Source organism: Oryctolagus cuniculus, chromosome 1, assembly GCF_964237555.1.
Source record: "Oryctolagus cuniculus chromosome 1, mOryCun1.1, whole genome shotgun sequence".
NCBI lineage: Eukaryota > Metazoa > Chordata > Mammalia > Lagomorpha > Leporidae > Oryctolagus > Oryctolagus cuniculus.
In genome coordinates this window covers 138,177,885-138,192,875 of record NC_091432.1, presented here as the reverse complement: position 1 = coordinate 138,192,875, position 14,991 = coordinate 138,177,885, and the positions used below count along the sequence as shown (strand labels likewise).

Genomic DNA, 14,991 nt, shown 5'->3' with positions numbered 1-14,991 from the left:
GGAGGCTGGCCTCTGGTTCTGAAGTTTTGTGATGCATGTCCTGACCTCCCAGTAATCTTCCTTCTTGGGCCTGTCATCTGTCATCTGCACCTGTCATCTGCAGAGGCCTGACAGTGTTGATCAGTGGGTGGCCCGGGAAGCTGTTCTTCATAAAGTGCCCACTGGACTCCTAACTTGAAACAGATTTGAGATTCTGATCCAGAAACGGGTGTGTTTGTGTCCTCAACTGCCCCATCTGACTTCGTCTTCTATATCGCATGGAGAACTCCAGATTTCCAGACCTGAACAGGTGTTCCGGATAGGTCCTGGGTTGGGCGCAGAGTGCCACATGCTGCCTCCATGCTTAACATGGGTATGGCTTCTGGAAGTTTCTGAACACTTTTCGTTTGTTTAAGATTTACTTATTTATTTGAAAGGCAGAGTTACAGGGGGCGGGGCGAGAAGGGGCAGAGAGAAGAAGAGATTTTCCATCCACTGGTTCACTTGCCAAATGCTGAAACAACCAGGGGTTGGGTCAGGCTGAAGCCAGGATCAAGGAGCTCCTTGCTGGTCTCCCACATGGGCGCAGGGGCACAGGGACTTGGGTCATCCCCTGCTGCTTTCCCAGGTGCATTAGCAGGGAGCTGGGTTGAAAGTGGAACAGCAGAGACTCAAGCTGGTGCCCCTAGGGCATGCAGGTGCTGCAGGCTGGGGCTGCATCTGCTGTGCCCCAGCACTGGCAAAACAAAGATGATGGTGGTGATGGCTCCTGGTGCTTAGAGCTGGGAGAAGGGACTCTGCAGGAAGCTCCCAGGTACCTGGGGAGCCCCTATTGCTGTCCTTGGTGTGGCCTGCAGGCACCTGCAGTGATGGGGAGGGCAGTGCCTGCTCACGTGGTCATCTGCTGTGAGTCAGGATGAGAGGCTTCCCTCACCAAGGGGCTGCTGGCTGGGCAGAGCTGGCCTGGCAGAGAGGATGGGCAAGCCAGGCCCACGTGGGGCAACTGATTCAGTGACTATCCTTTGGGGAGGGGCTCAGGAGCCTGCATGTGGCTGTCACACTATGGCACCGCTTTCCTGGGCTGTGACCACACGCTGGGCCCAGTGTAGAGGGAGTACAACCCCTCAGCAGCCCACATCCGTCCTCACCAACCCCATCACCCTCAGGGCCAGTGCCGCTGGACCTCATGGCCAGTCCCCGAGTGCCTGCAGTGGACAGGAGGGACCCAGTGTGGCAGAGCGTGGGACAGATGCGGTGCTGACGGCTGACCAGGGTCACGGCTGTAGCATCTGTTTTTTTGTGTGTTTGCGTGGGCAGCCTATGCTGGGAGCTTATTTTCTGCTCTTCTAGGTGCATTTCATCTGGGAGAGGTGCTCGCCACCCACACCAGGAGGTGGGGCGAGCAGGTGTACAGCGGCCTCTGGGGGCTTTGGTGCTGACTGGGGGCCCTGCAGGGGGCAGAGGGGGCCGCCCCCACATATGAGCCCCAGCACTTCTGTGTCTGTGCTTCCTGTCTGAGATGAAGGGGCTGCATCCTGCCAGGTTCAGAGGATCCTGCGAGTGATTGCCTGTAGTGCTGGCCTGGTGCTGTGACGTCAGCATCCCACACGGGCACCCGATCGAGTCCCGGCTGCTCCACTTCCGGTCTAGCTCCCTGCCAATGACCTGGGAAAACAGCAGAAGATGGCCCAAGTACTTTAGCCTTTGCTACCCATGTGGGAGACACAGGGAATTCCACGTTCCTGGCTTTGGTCTGGCCCAGCCCTGGTTATTGCAGCCATTTTGGGAGTGAACTAGAAGATAGAAGATCTCTCTCTTCGTTTCTTCATCTGTATCAGTCTGCCTTTCGAGTAATAAATAGATCTTTAAACACACACACACACACACACACACACACACACACACGTCTGCAGTGCTGAGTCCCGTGCCTGTGCAGGGGTCTGCAGCTCTCCTCTGCTCCTGTCTGGTGCCCACCCTGGCAGCAGGGGTGTGGCCAGCACCCATGGCCTGCAGGGTACAGGGGGTGGGACCTCCCTCACTGCAGGTGGCTTACAGAAAATCTTACAGGTTTGCTCCCACGTCCCTGTGGCTCCGGTGACCCCTGCAAGGCTGTATGTGGGCATGGTGGTGGGCAGCTCTGCACGTGGGGCCTGGAGAGAAGTGGCTTGTGCTGGAGCAGTGGGGGAGCCGCTGTGCCAGTCAGGGAGAGCCTGGCCAGGAAACTGGGCTGTATTGTGCTGTGGCTGTGGCCAGAGGGGTTGAAGTGCTGCCTCCTTTATGCTTGGCCAAGGGCTGCCTTGCTGGGTGAGGAAGGGCCGGCTGTGGCCTCAGGTCAGCCTGCCCCTGCAGAAGCAGAAGGACCCACACAGGTGGTCACTTGTCCTGTGAAGCCAGGTGGGGCTTGGGGACACTGGTATCAGGTAGCACTGTGTTCCTGGGAAGGTCTGGGCACCTGTCTTGAGCCTCAGGCTGGCAATAAAGGGAGTGTGTGAGGAGGATGGCCTCTGTGTGCCCTGTCCCTGCAGCATGCAGGTGACATGGTGGGCTCTGGGGCAGCGCTGACTCTGGAGTCTGGGACCGTGGCCCGGGACAGCAGGGGGCCTGGACCGGGACATCTCCAGTCAACCGGGCTCTTCTGCAGACAGAGTGCTTCAGAAAGATCATAGAAAATGGAATCACAAGATCAGTTTATTTTGGTGCAAAAATGTTTTGAAACGCAAGCTTCGGGGCCAGCGCTGTGGCATAGTGGGTAAAGCCGCCACCTGCAGTGCCACCATCCCATATGGGCGCGGGTTCAAGTTCTGACTGCTCCACTTCCAATCTAGCTCTCTGCTGTGGCCTGGGAAAGCAGTGGAAGATGGCCCAAGTCCTTAGGTCCCTACACCTACGTGGGAGACCTGGAAGAAGCTCTTGGCTCCTGGCTTTGGATCAGTGCAGCTCTGGCCATAGCAGCCAATAGGGGAGTAAACCAGCGGCTGGAAGGAAGCCCTCTCTCTCTCTCTCTCTCTCTCTCTCTCTCTCTCTGCCTCTCCTTCTCTCTCTGTGTAACTCTGACTTTCAAATAAATAAATAAGTCATAAAAAAAAGGAAACACATGTTTCTTCAGAGTATGAATTTACTTCCTCAAGAGCCCGTGGACACCTTGTGCCAGCTGCGTAAGCCTGCCCTGGTCAGCGCACAGAGGGAAGCTGTCATTCAGCTCTCCTGGCCTCTCGCTGCACCTGGCTTACCAGACAGTCCTGAAGTCGGGGGACACTGTGCTCAGGGCTGAGCGCCGACCTCTCACTTGTCTTGGTGTAAGAATGTTCTAGAACCCCTTTGAGATTTCTCAGTTGATTTGGGTTCCCATGAATTGTGAGGTTTGGCGAGCCCGGCTGGTCCCAGGGGGGCAGGGGTCTCCTTCCCAGGCCCCGAGAGGCCAAGCCAGGGGCTGGTGGGCCCCTCCGGTGACTGTGCGTTGGTGTCGGGTGACAGTGACTCACCAGCCCGCCGCCATGCATCTCCCAGTCTGAATCATCTGGAAGTTTATATACAGCTCGCAAAGAGGCCGCTGCCCCCTCTGGCTCGGCAGCCCTGGCTCCAGACACCTCAGTCCCCAGGGGCGTTGAAGTGAGCCGACAGTTCTGTGTGCAGGCGCCACCATGGATGGGGCCACTCAGGTCTGTGGGAAGGGGTGATCTCAGTGAGCAGGGCAGGGAGGTGTGGCCGGGCACCTTCCCCGTGGGAACTGTCTGGGATCCGCTGGGTCCTGTCCCTGGGTGACTCCCCTCTGCTGGGAGGTCAGCAGAGGTCGCTCCCCAGGTCCCCTCCTTGGTCTGCCTGTAGCACCTGCACCGCAGTGTGGGAGCAGACAGAGTCTGGTGCCACTGCCAGGTGGGACTGAGGCGACACCAGGTCTCCGGTGACTCCTAGGGAGGAAGTGGAGCCACAGGCTCGGGCTGGAAGCAAGAAGTACCGGTTCCCATGAATCTCAGGGAGGATGGGCTGCAGCGAGTGGGATTAGGGGATTGATTGTAATTCATGGGATTAGAGGGACTCAACCTCTAATCTCCTGTTGGGTTCCTAACATTTCACTGGGAGGTCAATCGGTCATTTGCAAAGTAGAAATGGGTTGGAATTCTGGCCCAGACATGGAAACAGTTGGACACTCGGTGTCTTCGTGGCAAAGAGAGAATCCTGGTGCTTCCCGGTCTGGGGGAGGTACAGGCCATGGCAGGTCCAGGCGTGGCCTAGCAGTGTTTGCTCGTTGCGTGCATAGCTAGGTGTTGCAGTTGTCACGTTTTTAGCACTTTTTGACTGCTTGGTGCCCCGTGGATGGTTTGGGTGGAAACGTGGTTAAGAAGTAGCAGAGGCCAGCACCGCGGCTCACTAGTCTGATCCTCTGCCTGAGGTGCTAGTACCCCGGGTTCTAGTCCCGGTCGGGGCACCGGATTCTGTCCCGGTTGCTCCTCTTCCAGTCTAGCTCTCTGCTGTGTCCCGGGAGGGCAGTGGAGGATGGCCCAAGTGCTTGGGCTCCGCACCCACATGGGAGACCAGGAGAAAGCACCTGGCTCCTACTTCGGATCAGTGTAGCACGCCGGCTGTAGCTGCCATTTGGGGGCTGAACCAACGGAATGAAGACCTTTCTCTCTCTCTCTCTCTCTCTAACTCTGCCTGTCCAAAAAAAAAAAAAAAAAAGTAGCAGAGTGGGCCGGCTCTGTGGCACAGTGGGTTGGCACCCTGGCCTGAGGCACAGGCATCCCATATGGGCGCCGGTTCTGGTCCCAGCTGCTCCTCTTCCTATCTGGCTCTCTGCTGTGGCCTGGGAGAGCAGTGGAGGATGGCCCGAATCCTTGGTCCCCTGCACCCGCGTGGGGGACCCGGAGGAAGCTTCTGGCTCCTGGCCTCGGATCGGCCATTGCGGCCATTTGGGGAGTGAGCCATCGGATGGAGGACCTCTCTCTTTCTGCCTCTCTTCTCTCTCTGTAACTCTGACTTTCAAATAAATAAATAAATCTTTAAAAGAAGAAGAAGTAGGAGAGCTTTGCAGCATGGTCTTTATCTGATAGAGAGGGGCAAGGTGCAGTGCAGCTCCCCGGTCTCTGCAGGGGCCAGGGACTGAGCTGAGTCGCCACGCCATAGCGTCTGCAGAGCGGTGAGGTGGGCAAGTTCAAAGTCAGCACCACGAAGGGACCTGGCCTCCGGCTCTGGAGACTGCTTCCTGCACCGGGCAGGTGGCTTCCCCAATGGCCTTTCCATGCCGAGTCAGGGCTGGCGAAAGCCACGTCCTCTTGCGGGGAGGGTCAGGAGGGGAGAGCCAGCGCTGGCCCGGGCCCCCGCCACTGGCTTTCGGTCACGACCTGTGGTCAGACTGGCCTGACTTTATAATTTGACTGTATATTTTTAAGGAATCACTAAAGATGAAAGCAGGGAGAGTGGTATTTTGTGGTCAGAGACTTAAAAAAGAAATCTCTACTTAAGAAAGCAAGCCAGGGCCTGCCCCGGGGCCTCCTAGACCTGTCCCCTCTCAGTGTCCCACATGGGACCCGGAGGGAGGCTCGCGCGCCACCTTTGAGCCGTGCTGGGCCTCGGGCAGCGGGGCCGAAGGACCCTGGCCTGGAGGGGTGGCTGATCTCTAATGGGGCAACCCTCTTCCCCAGTTTCGCGGGACCTGAAGCCCACGGAGAGCACTTCCTGGCGCTTCATGCCCTCTCTGTGTGAGATGGAACTTCCAGAGCCGTGGGGGTGCAGAAGAGGCCTGGGGGTCAGTGCAGCGGACAGGACAGGGCAGGGGGCGGATGGCGGATGCCGAGGCAACCGGCGGGTGTGTGGTGCAGATCTCGCCGCCGCCAGCCCCGAGGCTGGAGCAGCAGGTTTGTGGCCTGCCTCTTGCCTGAGTGCGAGGGACTTGCGGAAACATCAGGTGTTTGGGTCGGGTCCGCACTGGCCCCTGGGAGTTGTGAACATCTGCTCGTCGATGCGTTCTGGTGTCGAGACGACTTGCAGCCTGACACTGGCAGGCCCAGCAGGATGCCTGCTGCAGGCGGAGGCTCCGTGTCGTGGAGGAGTGTCCGTCCGTGGGATGCGGCCGTCGTGGGCGGCCAGGATGTCTGCGGGTGGGATGTGGGTGGAGGACAGGATGTGTGCAGTGCTGGGGCCTGGCTGGTTCTCGGGCTGTGGGGTGAGGCCGTGGTGCTGTCCGCAGAGCCCCCTGGGAGGGTGGTAGGTGTGAGTCTGGTGTGTCCTGTGGGGACGCCGGGCTGGGGCTGGGCCCCCTCTGCAAGGTCTGGAGAGAAGCGTGGAGGGTTTTGAGCTGGTAGACAGTGTGGTGGATGCAGCCCCATAAGGAACACATGAGACAGGAGAGTGCAGGGTGACATGGGGCGAGGGCTGGGGGCCTTCAGCACTGTGGCTCTTAGCAGCGACAGCTGTCTCCCTCGCAGGTCGCAGGAGCAGAAGGGCTGATGGTGAGTCCCCTCGGGTGGCGCTAACCCATGGGCCTCGCCTCGCTTAGGCACAGGTGCGCAATGGGTCAGAACAGGAAGAGGAGCCAGAGAACCCCAGCGGGGAAGGAGATGGAGGGGTGGCATGGGTCGTAGTCAGGGGAGGGGACAGGCGAGGAGTGGGGGCAGCTGACTCTCTGAGAGCCTGAGTGTCTGCGGTGTCTGACCCACTGGGTGGCAGGTGCAGAACCAGGGAGGGTGCGGGGACTCCGAGCTGCTGGCCAGCCTGCCTCGTGCTTGGCGGGGAGAGAGGGCAGAGGTCACCTGGGGGGCTGAGTCAAGGGGCCAGGTTTTAAAAGGGCTGCTGGGAGCTTGAGGTCTCAGCAACATGCTAAGTCGAGGGCGGCAGCAGAAGCTGATGTCGTGCCTATGGGCTTAGGACCGGCGTTAGAACCGGCAGTGGGATTGATGTGGGCCGAGGAGAGTCCACCATTTTCCTCCAAGCCCTCATCCGGGGGCTGGGCTCGGGCCTTCTCCCCAGGTTGGTGTGCACGCATCTGCATCTCAGGGAAACCGGGCCTCTGTGTGTCGCTTGCTGGTGACATTTTATCTCTCGTCCCTTCTGCAGTGCACGGCTGTGCTTTCTAAGTCCTCATTGTGCAGTGCCAGCCGCCAGGCGGGGCTGGGCCATATATCCTGTCCCCAGGGCGGGTGGGGGAGGGGAGGTGCTGATGGAGGCTGGGGCGGAGGCCTGCCCTGGGTCACACAGCTGGGATTGGGCAGGCTGGCCTTGCAGCCACCGCACTGCGCCGCCTGCCCAGGTTGGAGGAGGACAAAGCGGCACTTAATTAAGGTGTCTGAGGGCTTGGAGGAAGCGCTAGGCTACTTGTGCTTTACAGCACAGAACGGGCGCCTTTTCAAGCTCACTTGATCTCAACTAATGGAAAAATTTGGAAGAAAATGGAGTGGAATGAATCACGGCAGTGCTGTGCGATTATTCCCCTGGGCGGGCAGCCAGCCTGGCTGTGTGACGAGTAGAAGTCCCGAGCAACCGCTCACGGATCCCCTGAGCGCCGAACTCTAGTCCTGGCCTTTGACCGTCTCAGGTCATCCTCCGCGTGGGGCCCCAGCTCCTGTCAGCCCAGTGTCACCCTGACCATTCCATACGGAGAGGGCTCTAGGCTCAGTTTTACATTTGCTTTATGAATTTGAAAGGCAGAGTGACAGAGAGAGAGGGAGAGACAGAGAAACATTCCATCCACTGGTTCACTCCCCCAGATGGCCACCGATGGCTAGGGCTGGGCTAGAATGAAGCCAGGAGCCAGGGGCTTCTTCTGAGTCTCCCACATGGGTGCACGGGCCTGAAGGACTTGGGCCATCCTCTGCTGCTTTCACTGCACATTAGCAGGGAGCTGGATCAGAAGTGGAGCAGCCGGGGCTCAAACTGGTGCCCAAATGGAATGCCAGTGTCTCAGGCTACACCACAATGCTGAACCCTCTGGGTCCAGTTTTTCTGGTGGTTAAATTGCTCCTTAAAAATGAATTTTCTGGGTGGCACGCATTGCAGTACAGGCGTTAAGCTATTGCTTAGGACATTTACATCCTATATGGGAGTGCCTGTTTTTTTTTTTTTTTTTAAGAATTATTTTATTTATTTGAAAGACAGAGTTGCAGAGAGAGGTAGAGACAGAGAGAGAGAGATCTTCATCCGCTGGTTCTCTCCCCAGATGACCGCAATGGCCAGAGCTGTGCTAATCCAAAACTGGAGCCAGGAGCTTCTCCTGGGACTCCCATGCAGGTGCAGGGGCCCAAGGACTTGGGCCATCTTCTACTGCTTTCCCAGGCCATAGCAGAGAGCTGGATTGGAAGTGGAGCAGCCAGGACTTGAACCAGTGCCCCTATTTTACCCACTGCACCGCAGTGCTGGCCCCAAAGTGCCTGTGTTTCAATTCCAGCTCTGATTCTGACCCAGCTTTCTGTTACGCACACCCTGGAAGCAGTCCAGGGTCCCTGGACTCAGGTGGAGTTCTGGGTTCCTGGCCTTTGGGGAGTGCACCAGTGGATACCTTTAAAATAATAAAAATTTTAAAAACTTAAAAATATATAAAAACAATAAGATGAAGATTTAAAACACTGGTTTAGGGGGTGATCATTTGACTTAGTGATTAGGAGGCCATATTCTATGTAAGAGTGTCTGGGTTCCGATCCCAGCTCTGCTCCAGATTCCAGCTTCCTGCTAATGCACACCCGGTGGGGCGTGGGGCTGCAGGTGCTGGCTCAGGTGGGTGGGTCCCTGCCACTCATGTAGGGGACCTGGATGGAGTTCCTTTCTCTTGGCTTCTGGCATTTCAGACTGTTGGGGCGTGAACCAGCAGGTGGGATCTCTGTATTTCTTTTTCCATCTCTGAAATAATGAATGCATACATTTGTCAAAAAGGAATGTGAAGTGGCATTGTCACACCTGCTCCTGGGGCACTGTGCTGTCGTGGGCTGCCGAGACTGCAGGCCGTGTAATCAGCAGTGGGATGTGTGTGGACGGTGATGATCAAAACGGGGATGTGTGGGTCGTGGGCCGCACATAGGGGCTGCCCTCACCCTCCTGCCCGCAGGCTCTGGGCTCGTCCTGTTTCTTAGACTCCAGGTCTTGGCCAAAGCTTCCTCTCACCCCTGTGTCACAGTGAGCAGGGACCCCACTGCCTGAGTGCACCCCCACCCCCACCCCATGCCCCAGGACCGACTCTGAACCGGCCTACTCGCAGCCGGCATCCACGGCCTGTGGGAGTGAGCACTGGGTGAACGAGGCAGCCTGCCTCCAGCACACTGTCACGCGGTCTGCCTGCCGTTCGTCTTCACAGGACACAGCAGTGGGCCACAGTGTAGTAGCCGCCGTTTTGGGGAGTCTCGGACGTGTTGTTTTCTGAGATTTTCGTCTGTTTTGTGATTACTGTGTCTTACTTTTGATATCCTCTTAGAAATATGTTAGAAAACCACGTGCTTCAGGCCAGGATTTAAATAGTTCTAAAGAATCCAGATTGTGTGGCTGGCGCCGTGGCTCACTAGGCTAATCCTCCGCCTTGCGGCGCCGGCACACCGGGTTCTAGTCCCGGTCGGGGCGCCGGATTCTGTCCCGGTTGCCCCTCTTCCAGGCCAGCTCTCTGCTATGGCCAGGGAGTGCAGTGGAGGATGGCCCAAGTGCTTGGGCCCTGCACCCCATGGGAGACCAGGAGAAGCACCTGGCTCCTGCCATTGGATCAGTGCAGTGCGCCGGCCACAGCGCGCCGGCTGTGGCGGCCATTGGAGGGTGAACCAATGGCAAAGGAAGACCTTTCTCTCTGTCTCTCTCTCTCACTGTCCACTCTGCCTGTCAAAAAAAAAAAAAAAAAAAAAAGAATCCAGATTGTGGAGGATGAAGTCCCTCCTTCGGCAGGCTAAATGCACTGTCATCAGCCATGGCCAGTGGCTCCTTGATTGCATTTTGATCTAATCAGATTGTCCTGTTCATTAAATTACACACACACACACACACACACACTCAGAGTCACATGCCACATGCCCACAGAGGAAGCACATCCTGTCCCCCAGGATCTGTTCTGTGGATTGATTCCAGGATCATCCGTGGATACCCAGATCCCGGGATGTTCAAGTCCCTCTTGCATCTGCTAGAACCTGTGCACATCCTCCCATAGCCTTTCAGTCATTTCTGGAGCACTTGCGATTCCCAGTGTGATGTCAGCGCTGGGCAGGTGTATGGAAGCCTGGGCTGCTTAGGGCAGACTGGCAGGAAGACGGTCCTCCGTGCTCAGCATGGATGCGAGTATGCCTTCTTCCCGGCGGGTTGACTCCTCAGAGGCAGAACCTCGGGTACAGAGAACTGATGAGCTGTGCACCATGGGGACTTTCCTTTTTGTTGAACAGTGGGTCTGGGACTCATCCTCGCGTCAACCACAACTTCCTTCTTCCTAACAGTTCATGGTACCCCATCCTGTGGCTGTGCACGATTTGTTCATGGATAAGTTTATATAGAAACAGTATACATCCAGATGACCCTTGACTTAACCCAGGGGTCACGACCTGACAAACCCACCTCCACCCCACCCAGCCTGCCGTACCCGCTGGCTTAGCCTGGCCTGCCTCACCCGTGCCCAGGGCACAGTCATGTCACGTGAAGCCTGTTCCACAAGACAGTGGTGAAGTCTCCCAGAGCTGATTGAACGTCTGTCTCCAGAAAGGGCTGGCATCGCAGCCCAGTGCAGGGTGTGGGGTGTTCCCCAGGGCCCCGGGGGCTGGCCCTGAGCTGAGCTCGCTGCTGCCACCCAGGATTGCCAGAGAACGTCCATCTGTACAGCTCTGGCCTGGGAAAGATCCAAGCTTAGCATCCCAAGGACATGGAGCGGGGTAGGGGTGTTTCACACCACAGTGGTTTTGTGTGTCTTTGTTGTTGTCTAAACATTTATTTACATTTATTTGAAAGTCAGAGTTACAGAAAGAGAGCTAATCCATCCACTGGCACATTCCCCAAATGGCCACAATGGCCAGGGCTGAGCCAGGAGCCAGAAGCTTTGTCTGGGTCTCCCGCGTGGGTAGCAAGGTCCCAAGCAGTTGGACCATCTTCCACTGATTTCCCAGGCCATTAGCTGGGAGCTGGATGGGAATGGAGCAACCAGGACACGAATCAGCACCCATATGGGATGCTGGGGTTGCAGCTGGTGGCTTTACTGACTAAGCCACAGCGCTGGCCCCTCCCCCTTGATTCCAGCTTCCTGCTGATGTGTACCTGGGAGGCACCTGGGTTCCTGCCACCAGTGTGGGAGACCTGGATTGAGTTTCTGGCTCCCGGCTTCAGCCTAGCCCATTTTCAGCTATTGTGGGCATTTGGCGAGTGTATCAGTAGGTAGAAGATGTCTGTCTCTGTCTCTCTGCCTTTCAAATAAATAAAAAGCAAGCATTCCAGTACCGGATGCGCATTGCTCTCTCCCCTGCCTAAGTCAGAGCATCATTAAGTTAGGACCATCTGTATATGTGTATTCTCTCTCTCTCTCTCTCTCTCTCTCTCTCTCATTCTCTCTCATTGACGTATGGCTGTCTACAAAGTGCTCCTCCTGTACTGCCTTGTGCCCACGGTCCTGCCTCCGTGGGGTGTGTCCTGGTGGAGAGCTGCTGGCTGGGAGGGACCGTGCGTGCTCTCTCTCTGGGTGCTGCTCCCAGCCCTTCTGCAGGCAGTCTGCGGCCAGGGCTTGTCCCCATCTCAGCAGCGTGAATCGTGCGTGTGCTGAGCTGCTGGTTCCGGCCGAGCATCTCACTAACACTCTGCCCCTGCACCTGCTTACCTGCTCTGACCTTGGGTGAGGTGGTTGAACAGAGGGGCTTCTAGCACCCCCCACCCCCAGCCACAGCCACAGCTACACTGGACTTCGTGGTGTTTTCAACCTGTGCTGAACCCTGGAGCCTGGGGGGCGGCAGGCTTAGGTGTGCACCAGCCAAAGCTTGCCTGTTGGAGCTCCCTGGAGGCAGCTGTAGCTGGCGCCCTGTCGGAGCGGGTGAGAATCCCGGTCAGTACTTGCTAGCTGGTGCTTGGCGCCGGGGGCTCTTTTTACACTCTCTGCACGGATCCTCATAACGACCAGGAAGGCATCAGTACTGCACCTCTGATGAGCACACAGAGGCCTAGAGGGGCCCAGTAACTTCCCCCAGGAGCATGCAGCACGGAGAAGCCGGGTCTGGAGGCCAGCTCCCACCTGCATCTCCTCCAGGTGCTAAGGTACACCTGGCTGCTGCCGACGGCGCCTGCTCAAAAGCTGAGGCCCTGTTGGCAGTCAGCAGCTTGTAATGTCTGCTCCCAGCTCTGGGCCCCTTTCTCCTGTGCTGTTTGGGGGTGCTGGGAGGGGAGGAGGGCCAGGCTTCCCTTGAGCGAGAGGGGGGGCCGTGCTGTCCGCACCGGTGATTCCACTGCCGTGTGTCAAGGCACTAGGAGGTGCGGTTGGAACTCCAGGGTGAGTGTTTCGGGGGCAGGACGTGTTTTGCATTCTGCAGCCAGCCAAGAACTAAGTATAACCTGTGGTGGTGTGTGTGGAGGAAGCAGAAGGGCTTGTGTGCGTGCAGGGTGAGGGTGGCTGGGGTCCCTGCGGCTGCAGCAGGCCACCTGCTGAGGGCTGGGGAGATGGGACGCTGGGCTTAAGGTAGGAAGCGAGAGTGGCAGGCATCAAAGCAAATGGTTTGAGGCTGGGGAGAGTTAAACATGAGGCTGCATCAAAAGTCACGGGGAACAGAAAGAACGGGTAAGTTCATGGGAGAAATGAGTATCACGAAAAAGCTGTGCATGGATTCTTTTTTTTTTTTTTTTTTGACAGGCAGAGTGGACAGTGAGAGAGAGAGACAGAGAGAAAGGTCTTCCTTTACCGTTGGTTCACCCTCCAGTGGCCGCTGTGGCTGGCGCACTGCACTGATTCGAAGGCAGGAGCCAGGTGCTTCCTCCTGGTCTCCCATGGGGTGCAGGGCCCAAGGACCTGGGCCATCCTCCACTGCACTCCCTGGCCACAGCAGAGAGCTGGCCTGGAAGAGGGGCAACCGGGACAGAATCCGGCGCCCCGACTGGGACTAGAACCCGTGTGCCGGCGCCGCAAGGCGGAGGATTAACCTGTTGAGCCGCAGCGTCGGCCTTGTGCATGGATTCTGAAATTCTTTTGCACCCAGAGCAGCTTACCTTTGCATGCCACTGAAGTCCCCTGTGCACACAGGGACCCCAGACCACAACCCGTCTCGGCACCGAGTGAGCACTCTGGGCTGGCTTTTATGTATCAGGCATCAGAGGCTTACTTAATCTTTAGAGAAGTTTCCCAGTTCTGGGCGCCCCCATTCTGTTGACACCTCCTCTCTACGCCCACCCTGCCTGTGTTCCATGTTGGGTTTCCAGCTGGCGCTCGGGTGGCTGCTGAACCCACCCACCCCCACCACCCGTGGGCCCCGCACGGTCAGCCTGGAGCTTCTGCAGGTGCCTGCAATGGTGTGGGTTCCCCGCCTGCCTGCCAAGTGTTTCTATGGGAAGTGCAGCTGGTGGCCGGGCCCTTTCTCAGCCCGTCCTGTCGCTGCCCCCGTAAATGTGGCCTGCGAGGCAGCTGTCTGGTGGCAAGACCTGGAACCCGGCCCTGGAAGCCATGTGGGTGGGTGGGTGGGTCCTGGAGGATCCCCGTCACTTCCACACGTGGCTTGTTTGCTAGCTTGTGGTGCCTGCTCGGGGTTCAGGGGGCATGTGGGACCTTGAGGGGCTGGGGGACTGGACATCGTGCAGGGCCGTGCAGGGCACCTGCAGGCGAGGGGACTGCTGTGGGAGAGGCCCTGTGGGAAGAGCAGGGACATCTCCTGTGTTGCAAGGGTGGCCGCTGTCTTCTCTGCAGGCCCAGAAAGCCAAAGGAGCACTACAGAAATCCCACCCATAAACAGGCCAGAGTATTTATTTACTTATTCTTTTTTTTTTTTTTTTTGACAGGCAGAGTGGACAGAGAGAGACAGAAAGGTCTTCCTTTGCCGTTGGTTCACCCTCCAGTGGCCGCCACGGCCGGCGCACCGTGCTGATCCGATGGCAGGAGCCAGGTGCTTCTCCTGGTCTCCCATGGGGTGCAGGGCCCAAGCACTTGGGCCATCTTCCACTGCACTCCCGGGCCACAGCAGAGAGCTGGCCTGGAAGAGGGGCAACCGGGACAGAATCCGGCGCCCCGACCAGGACTAGAACCCGGTGTGCCGGCGCCGCAAGGTGGAGGATTAGCCTAGTGAGCCGCGGCGCCTACTTATTCATTTTTAAAGATTTATTTTATTTGAAAGAGTTATAGAGAGGGAGAGATGGAGAGAGAGATCTTCCATCTGCTGGTTTACGCCTCAAGTGGCCACATGGCCAGAGCTGGGCCAGACAGAAGCCAGGAGCCAGGGGCTTCATCCGGGTCTCCCACGCGGGTGCAGGTGCCCAAGGACTTGTGCGATCCTCTGCTGCCTTCCCAGGCACATAAGCAGGGAGCTGGATTGGAAGTGGAGTAGCCGGGAATCGAACTGGCACCCATATGGAATGCTGGTGCTGAAGGCAGCGGCTTAACCCACTGTGCCTCAGCCCCAGCCCCCAGAGTCTTTCTTTTTTTAAAGATTTATTTGGACGGCAGAATGAGAGAGAGAGAGAGAGAGATGCATCATTTGGCTCACTCCCAAAATGGCTGCAACAGCCAGGGCTGGGCCAGGCAGAAGCTAGGCCCCTGGAACTCCATCTGGGTCCTCTGTGTGGGTGGCACAGGGCCCAAGCTCCTGGGCCATCTTCTGCTGCCCTCCCAGGCGCATTAGCAGGGAGCTGGATGGGAAGTGGAGCAGCTGGGACTCCAGTTGGAGCCCATATGGGATGCTGGTGCCACGATGCCGGCCCCAGGCCAGAGCTGTGAATCTGAGCCTTGATAATCGTGTAGATTGCTTGCAATGGTGGAGGGTTCAGTGTCGCTGCAGCCCACCTCTGAACCCGCTCCGGCTTTGGGATTCCGACTGGCTCAGTTCTCTCGGTCTGCTGGTGAAATCCCTGGGCTGTGAGACACCGGGACCCGGGACAGACACCAGAGGAGCC

General features: G+C 57.7%; 1 protein-coding gene across 6 annotated transcripts in view; it reads left to right on the top strand.

The window, feature by feature from the left end:
* The window catches only part of SEMA4D (semaphorin 4D), a 127,633-nt gene that overhangs the window by 62,989 nt on the left and 49,653 nt on the right, over positions 1 to 14,991 (top strand). The gene's annotated exons all lie outside the window — the stretch shown is intronic.